Source organism: Dreissena polymorpha, chromosome 10, assembly GCF_020536995.1.
Source record: "Dreissena polymorpha isolate Duluth1 chromosome 10, UMN_Dpol_1.0, whole genome shotgun sequence".
Taxonomy (NCBI): Eukaryota; Metazoa; Mollusca; class Bivalvia; order Myida; family Dreissenidae; genus Dreissena; species Dreissena polymorpha.
Window position 1 is genome coordinate 42730076 of NC_068364.1, and position 19416 is coordinate 42749491.

The following is a 19416-nucleotide window of genomic DNA, read 5'->3' on the forward strand; positions in this document are numbered from 1 at the left end:
TTCCTGGGATCAAAATAGCCACACCCCAGGAGCCAAATGATTTATGTACATTAATAGACAGTGGAGACTTTTCTAACGCAACACTTTTCAAACTTGAATATCTCAGTTGTTAGTTAAGGTTTTGATTTGAAATTGTACGTGTGATGATTTGACTATATTCTGAGCAAGATCACGATAAAAGCATTCATCCTTGACAATCGGACGCTTTAGCACGTGCGGTATGCATAGTTTCATCTATTTGCACGTGGAAATTGTGAAACGCAATATTATTATAAATTTATTGCAATTTCATCATTTAAGGTGGGTTCTTACATCAGGATAACAAAAACTTGTTTTTAAAAATTTATGGCTCAGATGTATGTTTAATAGCGCAATCGCGAATTTTGGCAAATTGCTGGTAACCTGCAAGTGCATTGCATACTTTTCTAACGCAATGCTTTTCAAATTTTAATATACACATATCTCTTATCAGTAAGGATTATCATTTAAATTGTAGATGTGATCATTTGACTACATTCGGTGAAGGTCTTAACATCGATGATCAACTTGTCACAAAAATGCTTGATAAAACAGTCTGCTATCGTCGTATTGCACACATGCGCTTTTTATTATAATATTTTAACAAATATGTCGTTGTTTTTTTCAAACGTATTGTCCTAAAAAAGAATAACATGCAAAAAAAGTTTTAGCGTGATAACAATTGCACACGCAGCACGAGGAAATTACACCTGAACGCGGCCAAAGCGTAATTGATGCCTGATTTAATGCACCTTTTTAACAATGTTCTTCAACAACACGGTGGGCAATTTTAATATAAAGCTTTCTCCGTTTTTTAGAAATTAAAATGTAGTGTTGCGTTAGAAGTGCATTTGAGTGTAATGTACTTTGGTGAATGTGTTGGGGTGTTAATGGCTCATTGTCTTATCGTTATCATTCAACTTTTGTGTTGCAGGGAGGGATTTAGAAATAAAATGCCTATACAGATCATCATTTCAATACGACATGTCCTTATAATTCGCCTTATTCAATTATTTCGCTCGCTCATCCTCGTCACTATTATAGGTAATATTCAAGATGTGAACAACAGTAAGAAATGTACATGTAAATACCTTTTATTCACGTAATTCATAATTTGAGTGATAGCAATTAATTTATAAATTCTATGTTGTATTCACATAGTGTATGTTACAATACTTATTGTTGTGTCCAATTATATTAATCCAGATACTGTATCCGTTTCGTCATAATATCACGTTATTTTTTGGTTAATTACGTACTACATTTCTTGTAAACACCGCCTGTTTATGTTCACTTATTCAATGCTTAATACAGATATATATTATACACGAGACAATACTCATTATTATTTAAAAAATCTTTTAAGTATGTGTCAATTAAGTACATATCAGTTAAGTATGTATCAATTAAGTATGAACTGCAAAAAAGCTCACTATTAAGACATTTTTCCTGCATTTAGCGAAAACAATAAAACATATAACGATTTGATCAGCATAACTCAAATATAACCCTTATAGTATAACCTAATATCTTTTGAGATTTAAAAAGTAGTATCATTATTCAATAACATTGCACGAAGGCTCTATCTTGGATACTGAGTCTGTTGAACAGCGGTGAAAACTAACGCATGAATGTACGGACGCACGAACGCATATAAATCAAAACTTGTTTATAGCACCAATTATAGGACAAATCGATACACATTTATTTAGGAATTAAAGTATGAAAAAGGAAATGTGTATTTGTATACACATGAAATATTTATGTAATGCCTTCAGTTTCTGAGTACAGAAATTGTTCTTCAACTTCAATTGGAGTTCTAATGCAGTAAAATAGAACAAAATGCACAATAAGATTTAGGGGGACGGGTCTTAAAACGATTCAATGTTCCTAAACTAATTATCAAAACAATATAAATATATATTTTTTTATAACTATAGTTCAAATGAAAAAAGCTAGTCCGACCAAAACTTATCAAATCGGAAATAAAGCTTGTTTAAACCTAAAACAACTGCTCTAAAAAGTCTCTACATCTCAACTGAAAGCAACAATACCACAGTGTATAAACCAATTGTATCATCCCAGGATGTGATTGCCATGGCGAAATGAATATTTGGCGTACGTGCGTTGCTAGAAAGGTAAATTATTTTACTCTTTCGTCATTAATTTATGATGCTCTTTGAACAGGAATTAATATTCAGATTTGAATGCAGATTTCTCGGGCATGCTGTTATGCATTGTATATATTGAAATAAGGATGAAATGCGTTACCGATCACCGAACATCTCGTCCAATTGTCATGATCTAGTTTTGAAATCTTTGTTGTACTGGCGTTTTAACAATAAAACAAGAACTATTTATACATCAGATGATAGATTAAGAATGTGCACTTTCGATCAGTACAACGTATTGTTTTAGGGATTCTTTCTTACATCAGATATATGAATTTAATACTACACACGTGTGCTTCTACTTCTCTATCAATTATTGCATAAACTGAATCAATCATTTGTATGATTACAGTATAGCGATTAGTATGTATCAATTATTGGGATTTTCAATATGTGATTGAAGTGAACATATCATTATTTCGTCTTCCTAAATGTTTTAAACACCTACGAAACAGTTTCATTCACTTCATTGATTACCTATGTTTGGCGGTTAGTCTTGGTAAGAAAAATCGTTAAAATGTGTTATCTATAAATAGAAAGGTAGCTGGAAAACACATGCATGTACAAGTGTTGGTTAATAAAAACGAAGAGAATGTGGAGATTTTGTAATACTCTTCGGTTTAAGGAATATAATTTGCGGTTATTTCTGTCCGTTATTTATTTCAAATTTATTTTAGCTGAAACTACGTTCTATATTAATATGCATTCATGATATAGCCACTGTTGCATGGCCTATAAATATAAGGGATTTCAGTAAATCGCACACGTAAGTGAACATTATATACATGTGCATATGTTTTGGAAAAAAATAATGCAAATTCTAAATCATCCAAAATCGAGCTGACCCTTTCATTACAAAGTTTATTTTTAAATCATCCAAAATAAATGTTACCGTCCCTTTCATTATAAAGTTGAAGAAAATATCGTGTCTTGTTTCTCTCTCAGGTCATACGTTATTTAACACATATTGCCAGTACGAACAGTTTATGCTGCCGCTGGTGGTGTTACTGTTGCTAATGATGATACCAACTTTACTGATGATAACGATGATGGTCATCATCATGATGGGAGTGATAGTAATGATTATTTTGGTGATTTATATTAACTCTCTGCATTTCTTGGGAAAAATTAATATAGAACTAAATTATTGTTATTTTACAGAAACATGGCGGACGAGTCAATAGAAGTTTGTGTCTTGGACGGTAGTTTTGCTACGGTAAATTGCACGACAACCCCTATGAAAACTATCTCTGCTAAAACACCACTTGACCTGAGTAAAAACATGTACCCCATCAGCAAACCGAAGTTTCAGTTGTGATTCTTGTTCACTTTTTGAAATTCGTATTGTTTTCGTTTTTTATTATTTGGAATAACACTTGAAGATTTTAACTTTTTCGGTATGATTTTAAAGTCTTTGGAATACGATAATAATTGTTTGTTGGTAGCACAGTATTTTGAGATTTTTATTTTCAGGTTTCTACCTTCATGTTTTGATGTGCAGTGATTAATTGTGTGTCCGAAAACGCTTGTTGAAAAATCACAGTAAATGCATTGGAATTCTTCCATTGTGCCTAAAACAGACAAAATACAAGATTTAATCAATTATTGTTAATCACAATAAATGATACAAAATCTGCAAAATCGCATATATTTATCGCAATAATTAATACAGAATGCATATAATGTAATCGCAATAAATGATACAGCATCACTGCAATATATGATACAGTCTTTTTAAAAACCATCTTGTGTATTTTAATCAATATTAGTATATTCAAAATGCCGATAGATTATATGTATTATAAGTTATTTGACTTCAATTGCAACATGTTACATATACAAATATGTATATTTCGAAACAGATTTTAGACAAAAAATGATATTTTGGCATAAAGAAACATGTGTTTTCCAGTTTTCTTCGGTGATTTTCAATGTTTACATTAACAACAACTTCTTCGAAGCGGATGTATACGTTCTCAAGGGAAACTTAATTCTCAACGACATCTAAAGTACATAGTTTACTTACTTTTTGCAGAATAAATCCATAAATTTGTATCAAAATTAACAGCGGTAAATATTGCCGTTACGCCATGGCAATCACATCGCAACATCCTGGGATGATACGATTGGTTTATATACTGTGAATACCAGTCATGAGCTAAACTTTATTAATCATCTATGGGTTCACAACTGTATCATAATCTGAGCAAATCGATCACATATATGATGAATACAACATATTCAGCTATCAGGAAGCATACATATAATTTTCTAAAAACATAAGATAATTAAATGTAAACATTAGATAATTACATATGATAAGGGGGCCGTACTTAAAAACTGTCACTGGTACTGAGTATGCTTGTATGCGCGTTTCTTACTATATAATGAATACACGATTATATGCATAGTCGTCGTGTTTACAAATCCCGTCAAAGAAGACACAACAATATAGTGTTAAACTTGTGAGGCATCGAATGCTAGTTCGTTACGTCAAACGTAGTCCACTCGATTCCCATTCCGGAAATAGCACTACAAAATACCGTTCGCTTCGTGAAGCAGTCTAAAACAGTACGGAAATTAGCGCTTTCAGCGTACACAATATTACATATTTCCCACTTCAGTATGTGATACAGCGTCGATGTAGTCGTAATGAGACGTGCTGTTTATTGACCGATAAAGATCTTTTTCAGCGGATCGAAAGGGCTGAATCCGATGCACTTGAGCGCCATGCGAAATTTTGAGCTGGGACCTCTGAAGTAAACCAAACGGATAGGGCTCAAAGAACGCTAAATATTACTTTTCTTTTGTGTTGGCACGTTAAAAGTACTGTTACTCTCAACGGAAAATGTCCTTGCAGATCGCATTCCGAAAATATTACACATTTTAAATACTCTTCGAATTAGTCACGTCGTCCCGTACATAAAAATGGAGAGTTAATGTTCGATTTGTATTTAATTTGTCTATACGAATTGAGTATAAACCGAAAATAAAAGAATGAACACACGTTTCTTTAAAGAAATCAACAACACATGTGTTATATGTATACCTTCAAAAAACCATTATTATTAAAAATTTCTAACCTTACATTGGTAATATTGAAAAAGTCAATGCTGTTTAGAACTTCCAACTGTATTTTGTTACTAAACAATTATTTTGTAAATGTTTAGACCATACCTTATGTCTTTTAAATCCGCTTGCCTCACGGTGTTTGCTTTCTTCCATCGTCCTGGGACGCTCTGTCTTCTGGACTTCGAGGTATGCAGAATACAGGTGGGAATCGCGGCTACCACGCGCATCCAGTGCGTCCCAATATGTGTTATTTTAGGAAGGATGTTATAACGCTGTCTGCGTTTTTCTGGTTCCTCTAATGCGGTGTCATGCGTTTTTGATTGTGGACCACGAGCTTTTCTCCTCTCTTGCGGGCGGTAATCACTAACACCACGTGTCAATGGTTTGTCGCGGCTTGTGCTGGTTGCGTACGGATGAAAGTCATTGGTACTACGTGCCACCGAGACGTTCCAGTGGGTATTTGACCTTGATTGCTTCTTGTGCGACTTGCGCTCTTTGTAAACCATGAGACCTAAATGGTTGCTGAAAGTAAAACAACTAAAAATCATTAAATGCATGAACTATTGTTATTGAATAATTTATATAGTATGATCAGTATTGCTGTTTGTGCTAATTATTTTAGTATGTGTTGTCCAGAGCAACCATTTTGACTGAAGTAAACGACATTCTTCTTAACATTCACGTTAATCGAATATAGATTTGTTATGTGGTCAATGTGGCAAAAACACGTTCAGATGAATGTCAAATAACAGTGCCAAACTTTTTATAATAAGGTCGTGCTTTATACTAAGTGCACTCGACAATCTTAGTTTGAACTTAAACATAACACCATATCCCAACACGTTCCTACGCATCGTATAATTAACTTTTTGAAAACGTAGTGTTCAGGATCTCTGTGGAAAATGTAAGTATATATATTTCTTTGTCAACATACATTTGCCCCTCCTCAACATGTTTCTTCCGCAATCTGTACACAAGACACACAATCGCTGTGATGGCCGCGATCACAATGGCGCCTCCGATACTTTCGGATATTGCAGCGATATATTTAGACTGCAGCGCAAGCTTTTCGACCTTGACCTCGCAATGGTCACCGGTGAAGACGTAATGTTGGTCGTCAATGCACCAGCACATTACAAATTCAACTGTTTTGTTAATTACGGCACTACATAAACGTACGTAAATGTTTTCGTTATTGTTACATTAGTTCAAACTTAATTTATACATGGTTTAAAACCGCTGAATCTTTACAACGTGTTTGTGTTAGAACAAAATGCATTAATTTAACTATATGACCTAATCTGCTTCATCATTCAATAAAGGTTTAATGCAGAACGAATACAAGTAAAGAAAACGTTCTTATTTTTTTATGTTTACATTTAATATAAAAACAATCTAAATCGAATTTTTAAGATTTCAAAGAATTGTTTTGATGTATTAATAATTTATATTGTCTGTATAAAATATTTATAAAATTATGTTACCGACCAAATCTCGAGGGTCGTATAAGCAATCCGACTGATTATGGCAAACTGTCATCTATAATGCACCGGTAGATACAAACTATCATGTCGCGTGTCGCCTCGAATTAATTTTGTACCCTTTGTGCTATACGGGCTCTCCTGTAACTCACATGAATTTTCAGAGAATCGACTTGCAGAGAATCGACATTATCATGACTTAAAAAGTCAATTGCAACTTTTCAATGAATATTGTATTCACATAGTTTTCAAAATTGTATTGTGTGCTTGGTTTAAATAGCGACTTATTCTTTTGGAAGTCGTAAATTGTAGTCACGATAAAAGGCATGATTAAACCAATTATACTTCAAAATTATAATGTACTTCTATGTTTATATACCACCAACGGTGTTTGGTAACACTATGATTGAACATTGGGGTTTGAGAAATAATATTTCTCTATCTTCTCTATCTACGGCCAGGATTATAGGAGCGTAGGAATTAGATCACGAGTGTGAAGCATCTGTACACCTGGTCGTGGGTTATCCGATGAAAAACATGTTAGAAAATAACTTGTTTTGATTCTAAAACGATCCTTTTTTTCTTAGTCTGTACTTTTAAAGTTGATGCATACGATCTTTACTTGTATGCTCCGCCAATCATTTCACGACGTTTATTTACCCTAGCTATTTTATGACGTCACCTAAATAGCCAAAACAAAATGGCGTCAATTTCTTAAAAAAAGAGCGACATTAGATGCATCGATAAAAATCAGAGGTCCAATATGAACAGAACAGACAGTTTATTCAGACTTATACATATGTACATCGTCTTTAATGCATATATTTATAAATTAAACAATGTCACGTGTCAAAATATAATAATTTTGACAAAATCAATGATACAATATAATATAATTTAATCGTATAATTTTTGCAGAGAGTACAAACAGAAGAACAATTATTTCACATAATATCAATGCAAAAAAAGTGACAGATATTTATGGGAACTTAATAAGAAAAGAACTATTAAGTCAATTAGTGGTAGTTATAATAGAAGTTCGTATAGTAAAGGCTTCTTTAACATATTTACATACATTAATAATTTCAAATTTACATGTTGATGTCAATAAATTATAAAACTTTACAACAGATGGGTTCATGTTATAAATACGTTTAATGTATTTTTGACGTAGTAAACGAAAGCATGCACAAACACAAATAAAATGGAATTCATCCTCTATGTCCCGTTGATTACAACAAAGACAATACCGTTCCTCACGAGGGATATTGTTGCGTGAGTACCTTCCGGTCTGAATTCTCAACGGGTGGGCCGAAGCCCTTAATTTAACAAAGTCTACACGTAGATTTTTAGGCAATAAATCCAAGTAGTATTCATATTCAAGAGAGGTTTTAAAAATTCTATACATATCTAGAACAGAACTTCTATTCATATTTCCAAACCATACGTGTTTAGCGGTGTCAATAAGTCTGCATTTAAATTCACATACAAAAGAACTACTATTAGTTATATTTGCAGTTTCAAACACATGGGAAAATCCGTATTCATTTAACAATTGTTTAACATTTGCAACCCAATTTTTGCATCCTTTAATACAATCATTCAATGCTTGGATAAATACAGTTTGTATAATAATATTTTTACTGTTAACAATTTTTAACCAATATTTAACAATTCGTACATATCTTTTGACACACAACGGGTATCTGCCTAACTCACCATATACAACAGCATTACATGTATTTATATTTACATTCAACAATCTTTTGCAAAATTTTAAACGAATGCGTTCGATGTCTTTTGATTTATTAAAACCCCATAATTCAGAGGCATAGCAACAAATAGACCCAACAAAAGAATCAAACAACTGACACAATAATTTTGGCTTAAGTTCATACTGCTTACATTTAAAAAGTAAAAAATGCATCGCCTATAGAGCTTTTCCAACCAAATGTTCTTGATTTAAAGTGAAACTACCAGTGTAGTTAATATCAGTGCCGAGATAATTGAAATTATCGACGATTTCTATATTTTTTGCCATTATATGTCCATTTTTCATTATCTCGAAGTTTACCCCCTTTTTGAAACACCATTATTTTTGTTTTTGAAATATTCACATTAAGCCCCCATGAATTACAATACTGGTAAAGTGTATCTAGATGGTTCTGTAATTCTTCTGGCGATTTGCCTAAAATGACCATATCATCTGCAAATAACAATAAAATTAAGGTTATGTCGTCTATATTTAAGCCAGAAAGGTTGCTATCTTGTAAAAAAGTTCCAAATCTTTTACAAACAGTGAAAAAAGAATCGGGGACAGTACCTCTCCTTGTCTTAGACCGACAGCAAAACTAAAGTATTCAGAGTATGATGTACACGACTTAACACAATATTTAACAGTTTCATACATACTCTTAATTATTCTTAATAATTTACCTTTTATATCAGATTTGTATATTTTTTACCATAACACATTACGATATACACTATCAAAACATTTAAGTAAATCGACGTTAACAACATACAAACGTTTGTTTTCATATAAAACATGTTGCACAACAGGCATCATTATATAAATATCATCAACAGTTGAACATCCTTTTCTAAATCCGAATTGTGCATCCAAAATTTTAGTATTATCGTCACAGAACAATTCAATACGCTTGTTTAAAATGGTTGTAAACAACTTAGCAAAACAACTAACAAGTGTTATCCCTCTAAAATTACTGACATCGTCGACAGAACCTTTTTTATGCAAAGGGATGATAATGCCTTCCGTCCACTGGTCGGGAAAAAAGCCAGAAACTAAAATGCAATTAAACATATCACACAAATGGTTGGATAAAATATCCATACTTTCAACAAAATATTCATTTAAAATAAAATCATTACCAGCCTCTTTATTACGTTTTAAGCATTAAATTGCCTTCTTAACTTCATCCACGATTTTCGGTCGATCTAGTTCTGGAAAAGTGCAGTTTTAATCGTTAAAATCATTGTTTGAACAAAAATCTTCAGCTTCTACATTAGCATTATTAGAAAAGGAGTTACTCAAATTTTCAAAATAATCCTTAAATGCATTTACTGAAATGTTATTGCTATTTATTTTGTTTTTAAGCTTAAAATATTTCCAAAATTCCTTAGGCTTTTTACTTTTTAAACTTTCAATTTCTATCATTTTTGTTTGTATGCATTCTTTTTCTTTTTGTTAATTAATTGTTTATAATGTCGTTTTTTTCACACAAAGTTAATCTATTTGAATCAGACCTTATCAAGTTAAAACATCTCAACGCGTCATGGTATTGCTTTCGTGCAAGTACGCACTCGTTATCGAACCAGTCTGCGTGTTGTATACAGCTGTCAGAATAAAACGTTGGTTTATTGCTGTAAAAACGAGATTGTGAAAACAACGGGTCCGCAACGTTACGGAGTATGTTAGTAAAATATTCCACAGCTTCGTTAATTAACATTTAACTAGAACAATCAATATTTTCAACAATATCATTAAATACGGGAAGTCGTGAAATAATTCCTTAACGAAATTTATCTTTATATCAATTGTCCAATTGATATTTAACATCAGTAAAAGTATCGTTTCTAGGTGAATAATTATTGCAATACAATGAAAACTGTAACGGTGCGTGATCGCTCCATTCGTTAAAATCACATACAGTAAAGTTTGATAACAATGGAAATTTGCTTTTTTTTGACAATAGATCAATTACAGGAAGAACCGTTATTCGAGAAAAAATGTATTTTTACAACTGTCACCTATTCTACCATTGATAATGCGTAGTGTAGTGGACTTGCACAGATCAAGTAATTTAATACCATGGCCATTGAGTGTTTTATCTATTGAGGCCCTAACAAAGGCTTGGTCTGGTGAATAATCTTCATCATCATTTTCTGAATTATTTGTGTCATGTAAAATAAAATCATGTTTGTTACTGGTTCGACTATTCAAATCCCCAGTGATAAAAATACATCCTAATTTCGAAAATATGTAATATCATTTTCTAACATATCAAAAATATCCACATTAATTGTATTATAGACTAGTGAGTCCTCACCCCATATTAAGCTTCCACATATGTAAACATCACCGGCCGTGTTAAAAAATTCATGATTCAATTTCAACCAAATAATAGTGTTATAATGGTTACGTACAATTTCAATTCCATTTTTTAAATGATCCTTTACATAAATAACAATACCACCGCTACATCTTCGGCCGTTCCTATGTTTAAATTTTCTAAAACAATTAAAAGATTGATAGCCCTTAACCGTTATATCACTAGATACATTTGTCTATGATTCAAACAAAAACAAATATCAAATGCACTTAAAATATTTTTTTCCAACATATGTATACATATAGATGGTGACGTACAATGTTGTTGACATACAATGTTGTTATCATACAACAGTGGAAAATTCTCTAGTATACATTTACCTTACAAGAAAAGAAAACGTCAACATAATACACAAATTGAAATATTTTACAAAAAACATATGCATTTCCTCTAAATATTATGCTCTTAAAAGTATTAAAAATACTATATTGATAATAAGATCGCAGGCAGTACTCCTTTGTTGGCCATTATATATCAAATTTTATGCATTTCCTCTAAATATTATGCTCTAAACAGAATAAATAATACTATATCAATAACAAGATCACAGGCAGTATTTCTTTGTTGGAGATTATATATCCAATTTTACAAAATATATGCATTTTCTCTCAAATATTATGCTCTTAATAAGAGTGTAAATAATACTATATGTTGATAACAAGATTATATATCCAATTATGACGAGGAAATGGCACAGGATATTTAAAATTTGCAAAATTAGAACAAACTGAGGATAGGCTCTAAATATAAGATAGTTTCATGTAATTTTGTGTTGGAAAAACACTAAAAAAAGTATTTAGAGGAAAGAATTAAAATAAAAAAAAGCAAAAAAACATTTTCCAGTATGTATACATGTATATAACTTATGTATTTATAAATTGTAATAGGCAGATAGGATATGCATTTACATATGAAAAGATGAATAAAAAGCAATAATAGGTACCTTATCTCAAGTATTTATAAAGTGTAATATGCAGATAGGATATGTATTTATAGATGAAAAGATGCATAGAAAAGCAATAATTGAACAAAGCATTTTCCAGAATTTATACACATATGTATTAAATGTAATAAGCAAATACAAATTTGCAAAATCAGAAAATAAAAGGAATAGATAAACAAAAATACGTACATGTAATTGTGATTTATGAAACATTGGTCCTTATACCTATAAGATTACCAATTTGTTCTTTGACTTAAAACATAGTATTTTAACAAAGTTGTAAAAAAGACAACAAGAACAAAAAATTAAATTTAAATACTAAGTTTGTTCTGCAATTGTAGTAAATAATTCCCATTCACTGTCAAAGGATTCTAAATTATTTTTTTTGAAATTGATATTTTTCTTAAATAATCATATTCATACTTTATGTAGTTTTTGGCTCCTGTAATGTTTGGAATTAATTTGCTCATTTTACACTTGTATAAGTATAGTTTCATAAACAAAATAACATTATTTAGGGCTCTAGCTGCCTTTGTTAAATACCCAAGGAGAAAAGTTTTCTTATTCATGAAAGTAAACAGTGGCTCTGGTAATATCTCATTAATTAATGCTTTAGATATATGACATTCCCAGTATAAATGTTCTAAATTCTCCTCACTTTTTTGCAAAAAGAACATTATGGGTCATCAGTTATTTTCATTTTGTGCAATATACCATTTGTTCCAAGTATCCTATGAATTATTCTGTATTGGAACCACTGAACCTTTACATAAATTGTTATTAAAAAGGGTAGTTTAAAAATACAATTTCATTAATTTTCATTAACTATGGTATTGAGTTGTATACCCCATTTAGCTTTAACTGAAGATTTTTCATTGTTTCTATTTACAATATTGTATAGTCTTTTAGCACCGGATTCCTGTTTTAATATTAGTTGTAATAATGGGGGCAAAAAAGGTTTAATCATGTGTTGGGTGGGACAGGAAAAACAATATTTGTTAACATTTTTTCTATTGCTCTTATCACCCCTATATAATGTATGTAATTGATTTTCAAATTGTATGTTTCACTGATTTCATCAACAGAAATAAAGGTTCCATTTTTGAATATATCACTTATACAGTGAATTCCAGCGTCAAACCATGACTTAAAGAAAAAACTTTTATTTCCTATCAATAGATTTGGATTATAAAAAAGTGGATAATACAACAATTCTTCTGCTTTTACATCTAATTTACTACAATAAAGTGAGAAGCTTTTTAAAACATCTGCCCAAAAAGGGTTTCAAATTCTGTTAGATTTATTCAAAGCATAATGGTAACTGCAATTAAAAAGTTTATAAGTATCAAAGTACAGTTGTGATATATATATCGAATTTCCTTTTAAGGATTGAATTTTTTGCAACCAGGTAAGTTTCAATGCAAGAATAAATGCATCCAAATTTATCATTTTTAAATCTCTTTCACTATACTCCTTTACTATTGTTGAAAACTTTATTTTACTCTGACCATCCCAACTAAAAGTCAGAATAGAAGAATTTAACATGGTGGGTTAGGCAGTGATATGAACTTAAAATATTAATAAACTCGGAACTAGTCTTTTTAACATCAGTCAAATCATGCACGTTCCACGATAATATGAAAACCTCACCGCCTTCGTGCCCCTACGCTTTGACCGCGGTTCCGTTGACGTAGAGGGTGTCGTATGCCAGGTAAGCGCGTTTTCCCTGCCGTCTAGCCTCTTTCATCTGGGAGACGTCAATATGACGTAATATAATTGAAAAACAAAGAGAATTTCACATGCAAACTAACACAATTGAAATAAATTTACTGTTTTATTTAAATATAACAATATACTTTTGCATTATATACAACGTTTGTCTCATAAAAATGATTAGAAACGGTAACTTTGTATCCTCTGCTACTATATCAATTTTTTAGTAGGACTGTCGTCTGTCAACGGCAAAAGAATGTGTAGTAAGTAGGCCCACTTGTAGAAGGCCAAAATCGGCCTGGCTTGCACATCGAATATTGTGTCAAGAAACCCTGTAAAAACTTTGTTGGGATGCCATCGTATCATTAAGGGGAGTGGAAACTGAATGCATGAAACATGAGTAAACCATCTATGAACAGTTCATAACTATATGAAAAGCCAAATTATGTTGTTATTTTGAATAAAAAAATACAATATATTTAATTAAATGTTATTAAGAAAAATGAACTGCAGTATAGATCTAGATATCTTAGAATTCGTTTTAATAAAAAATCTAATGATAGACGTGTTAAAATAATATTTAAATGAATGTCGATGGGGTTTATTTAAACATGGTTCGTGATATGGTCGTCATATGTTTTCTATAGATACATACCAGAATGTGTGCGGGTAGTCATAATCTCGACAATATTTCAACATAAGAATGTTCGATTTATCATATTGATTCGATCAAAACCTGAACATCCTGGTCAGACATTCTTCCGTCGCCAGAATGCATTATTTACGTAAATTGATAAGAACAATTAGCGCCAATCATACACTCGTTGAGAACGTGTCTATGAACACAATCATATGAGACAAGCATGATTTATGTTCAATTAAATTATAACTATCGCCGTGGTTTATTTTATGGCACATGTATCCTTACATTGGAGAAATCGTGGCTACAAACGTCATTTTAACGTACATTAAATACCAAAGAATGTAGATAACATTAAAACAAATTACTATATATTTTTTATGCTTACAGGAAAAACGTATTTTGCGGATTTTCATTTATAAATTAAATCAGTGCTGGTTTATTTTGTGGCACATGTTAAGTTGTATTCGACTAAGCCGAAATCCTCATTTTACATACATTTCATACCAAAGAATGTAGACAATATTTAAACTAATGTTTGTATATATTTTGATTCGTACAGGAATAACGTCTGTTACGGATTTGTATTTATCAATTACGTCTTCGTTTTTTTTAATTTGGTATATGCTTCTACTTCGCGAGTGGTGGAGGGTGATATAGTTGTCCGTCCGTCCCATTGTTCTACCGCACGTAACACGAAACGTTTAGCTGATAGGGATAACATTGTGTAAACATTTCCATGAACACGCACGAACTTTCATGCTAACGAACATAATTCAAAACACAGTAATTGGTTTGCTTGTCTTTAGTTAATTGCGCGAGTTGGTATAAGCTCAAAATACGACATGTTAACTCCGCCTACGGCATTTTTGTGATGCATACATCATTTTGATTGCCTAAGCGGCATTTTCAATGGAAACCAATCAGAAAAAAGAGATTGTTCTTAAGAAAACGGCGACGAATTTATGATAGTCAGGTTTCTTAATTACAAACAACGACAACCCAAACTTCTGGCGCAGACTATTAATCTGAGATAAACCAGCATTAGTTGCTATTCAGTCCTCGCGTATGACTGTTTTTTTTCGCTCACTTCCATGAGGTAAAAGTAAAATTTACCTTATTCAATGTCGTTTCGTATTGTTATTCAAACTAAAATGATCCGAAATCTTTTGTTATTATCAGAATATTGGTAAGACACAAGGGCCGTATCGGTATATATTGTTATTACTAAGAGATTAGCCGAGTTTCGAATACTGTCTATAACAAGTCAAATCCTCGCCGATTTTAAAGAACTTTTATTTCCAAAAACACATTTTATTTAGTCCATTCGGGACATATACAAACACGTGTCCCTGGTTCATTTAACCTTTTCATTCGAAAACGACGAGAGCGTTCGATATGAATGTTACGTCGTTGCGAAAATCCGATGCACGCTAGTCATAAACATCCGGAAAGTTTAGGGGAAAATAAAGGGTCAGAGGTCAGTAGGGTGGTTTTCGGTGTGTAGGATGGTATGGTGGCCCTCGGCTAAGTTTGTTCAAATAACGTTCCTGGGATCAAAACTAGCCGCACCACAGGAGCCACATGCTTTTTGACGATGCGAACAGCATCGTCCAAGGTTTGATAACCATCCTAAAAAATGTCACAATGGCGGCCTATGTAAAAGACTGAGCCATTTCGATTGAGATAACTCGATTTTTCAGTTACTTCCCTTTTGCATACGCCACTGCGTAGGAGCATTGATAACATTCTCCTAGCAGAGTTGTCGTTCGTGTTTCAACATTCAACAATGGCCGCCTTAATGAGAGTCTCGATTCAAAACTTTCTTACTGCATACATTGGCTTGTTTCGCTATTTAGAAGCTGTCATTTAGGATATATGAATAATTTATTCACTAAATCTCCGCTTATGACAACAATAGTTGGAATTCGAAGGATATATACTCGATGTGAATGAAGGACTTTCTGGATCGTAACTAGTCAATATTAATTGCCGCCTTAGAGTCTTTTGATGATTTTTGCTTTGGAAGACTCTTTATTCTGAACGCGAATTATTTCAGCTAGATCGTGACAGCTTGACACGGCAAAACTGGCATACTGATTACTGGTATTTTTAGTTATCAATATAAGTCACATTGTGCTTTATAAATTGTATTTCGAGCATTTTGCGACATATTGAATGACTATGATACCCGATATCAACATTTCATCGGGGATTTGCATATCACCAAGCTGTCCTGAGATTCAACATTGATTTCAAACTCTTTACTGGTTAGTACTCTTTCTTAGTGTTAGTACTTTATATCATTTTAAAGTTAAATGAACTGTGTCACAGTAAAAGAGACATTAAGGCGATTTTGGCCAGTTTTGATCTAGATCAGCCAGCAGTCGCTTGAAAGCTGTTTGCTTAAAAGCGTTTTTCTGACAATAACAAATAATTTAATTGGATACTGATTTGACTGCGCTTTTCCTGTGACTTGGTTCAAATAACAGAATTGTAATTAATCAAATTATTTATTTCGAACATTAATCAATTGTTTTTCTTGTCCCTCGGGATCAATGACTCCAGCACTTTCCTGTTGAGAATTGAATACTGCTAAAGGCGATGCTAGGGGGCGTGAGAGATGTTGCACCTTCCAGTATCGCTCGATTGTTCATTGTCGGCTCGGGTACTACGTACATGTACCCCGGGTACTCTTAAGTATACTTACATGTATCCCGGGTACGGTAAATATACTAAAATGTACCCGGGAAATTTAACCCTAAATCAGTCGTTGTCGACTTTTTTTTAAATAATTATATATACACATTTATGTCAATTTTCTGTAGAATGGCCTCTATATTATCGGAACACATACTCAAAAAGCATGTTGATGCAGTGTTTTTTGAAGAGAAGTGTGTTTAAGATAATCGGTTGCGCGTTTTACGACATCGGATTTTTGGCGCGAATACAACTCGGGTACAGTCTAATATGGACCGAGTACAATTACGTTTATTTACCGTACCTGGGGTACATGTAAGTATACTGAGAGTACCCAGGGTACGTGTAAGTATACTTAAGAGTACCCGGTGTACATGTAAGTAGTACCAGAGCCGACAATGACCAATCAAGCTCCATTATCCCTCATGAACCGACTCAAAAAACCGAGTCGGCAAAATTTGACTTAATTTTTGGTTTGGTTGCTCTCGAGGGATCGAATTTCAGAATCTTCCTAAAAGCCCTGCGGGTTTGATCCCCAGAAGCGACATTGAAAACTAGCATACTTTGTTATCTAAAAGGTTGCTAAACCTGATATACAATTATAATGTGAATTTTCTCTCACATGATGTTCATCAGTCATATTATATAAAAACTTACAGCAGTAGTAAACAACTGGACAATAATTAATGAACGCATCTTTCATTTGTCTTTGACACTTTGATTTTGACATGGCCTAGATTTAAATATGTGACTGGACTTTACCAGCACTCTTTTAACAGAGCTAAATTTTAAATGTACCATTGAAGATCGCCTAAATCCAGATTTGCTATTATAGACGTGTGGAAAGTTTTAAGGGTGTGACAAGTAAGCAAAAATTGGTCATTACCCAGAGGCCACAACTGATCAATGACTGTATTAAAACAAGAAAAATCAGCGCCTGATTTAGATTTCCTTAGATAGTTCAATAAAAACTAATTTCATAAGCCTGGTAACAGTTTAACGGTAATGCTACCAATGTGTCACACCAGGGCCTTAAATTTGAAATCTAGGACATGCATGGTCATTTCTTCATGAAATCAGGACACAAAATTGTATTTTAAGTCCTTAATTGACCTGGCTATAGTTCTCAGATTATTATAAGCTCAATCAGTATATTTATATCATTAATTATGCTTTGTGTATTGTAAACATATACACAATCATGCAGTTACATGATAGCAATAAATAATATCAAAGCTACCCATACTATAAAGGTCATTGACAAAGCCTATGGTCAAAATATGAACACATTGAGTGTAATCGCCCTCTCGTGCCAGCAAAAACAACACGTTGACAGGTTGTCATTTTTGACAGTTCTACTTTCACTTTCATTTTGTGATATCAAACTATTAACAATTATGTGGTTTAGAAAAATATCGCCATTGCTTTTTATGCTCCCGGTAGGGTGGCCTATATCAGTTGAACTGTCAGTCAGTCAGTCAGTGTGTCAGTCTGTCCGTCCGTCCGAAAACTTTAATGGCCATAACTTTTTTAATATTGAACATAGCAACTTGATATTTGGCATACATGTGCATCTCATAGAGCTGCACATTTTCAGTTGTGAAAGGTGAAGGTGAAGGTCATCCTTCAAGGTCAAATGTCAAATATAAAGCGTCTGTCTGTCTGTTCGAAAACTTTAACATTGGCCTGACTTTTTCAATATTCGCGTGCATGCGTATCTCATAGAGCTGCACATATTTTAATTCACGAATGATCAAAGAAAATGATGTGCCACGAGTATATTTTCTATGATTACGACTGAATTAAACTGAATATTTCACCAAATCCAACAAATTTTCTTTTTATTTTAAGCTTACAAATTATTATTTATTTATTTTTGACATTTCGGACAATATAATTTCCCGTTAGGCGAACCGAAATGTTACACTATGTTCAAGGGATATATATAATTATCGACATATAGTTGTGTAACTTTAGTCCGGATACTTCATTCATTCTTCTGCTTATTGGCAAACGTTGTTATGAACGTAACACGGGGTTTTATATTATAACAGATGAATAATGGTATGCAAAAATCGTGGCTAGTCTTTAATAATATAGTGGTAAGTACAGAGCATAACACCCTATACGAATTTTCTAAAATCAATCATTTCATCAGTTTACAGTTTAAACCTATTTATTTAACTCGATTTCTTCTAAAGCTTATTTAAACGCGCTCTATTCCAAGGAGTGGAGAGCGATACCGATTTATCCTTATGCGTCCATCCCGTCCGTATGTCCGTTGGATTGTTTTACTGCACGTAACTCGAAAAGCAAAACTGATATATTGATTAAATTGTGTTTCGTTTTTTATTTACACGTAGACATGTATGTTTAACCTTATTCATGTATATCAATGCAATTCTTTTTCGATTTCACCTCCTGTATTTCGGTGGATTTCTTTTTCTAACAACCTCGGCGTTAGGGGTAAATTAACGGTAAAATTACCTTTCTGTTGCGAGGGGGGGGGTGGTGTCGCGGAGAACGTTACCTTTACGTATAAGTC

At 32.7% G+C, this 19416-nt stretch overlaps 1 protein-coding gene across 1 annotated transcript in view; it reads right to left on the bottom strand.

Annotated features, from left to right (window-relative positions):
- The window catches only part of LOC127847546 (mucin-5AC-like), a 127317-nt gene that overhangs the window by 50073 nt on the left and 57828 nt on the right, over positions 1-19416 (bottom strand). The window lies entirely within an intron of this gene.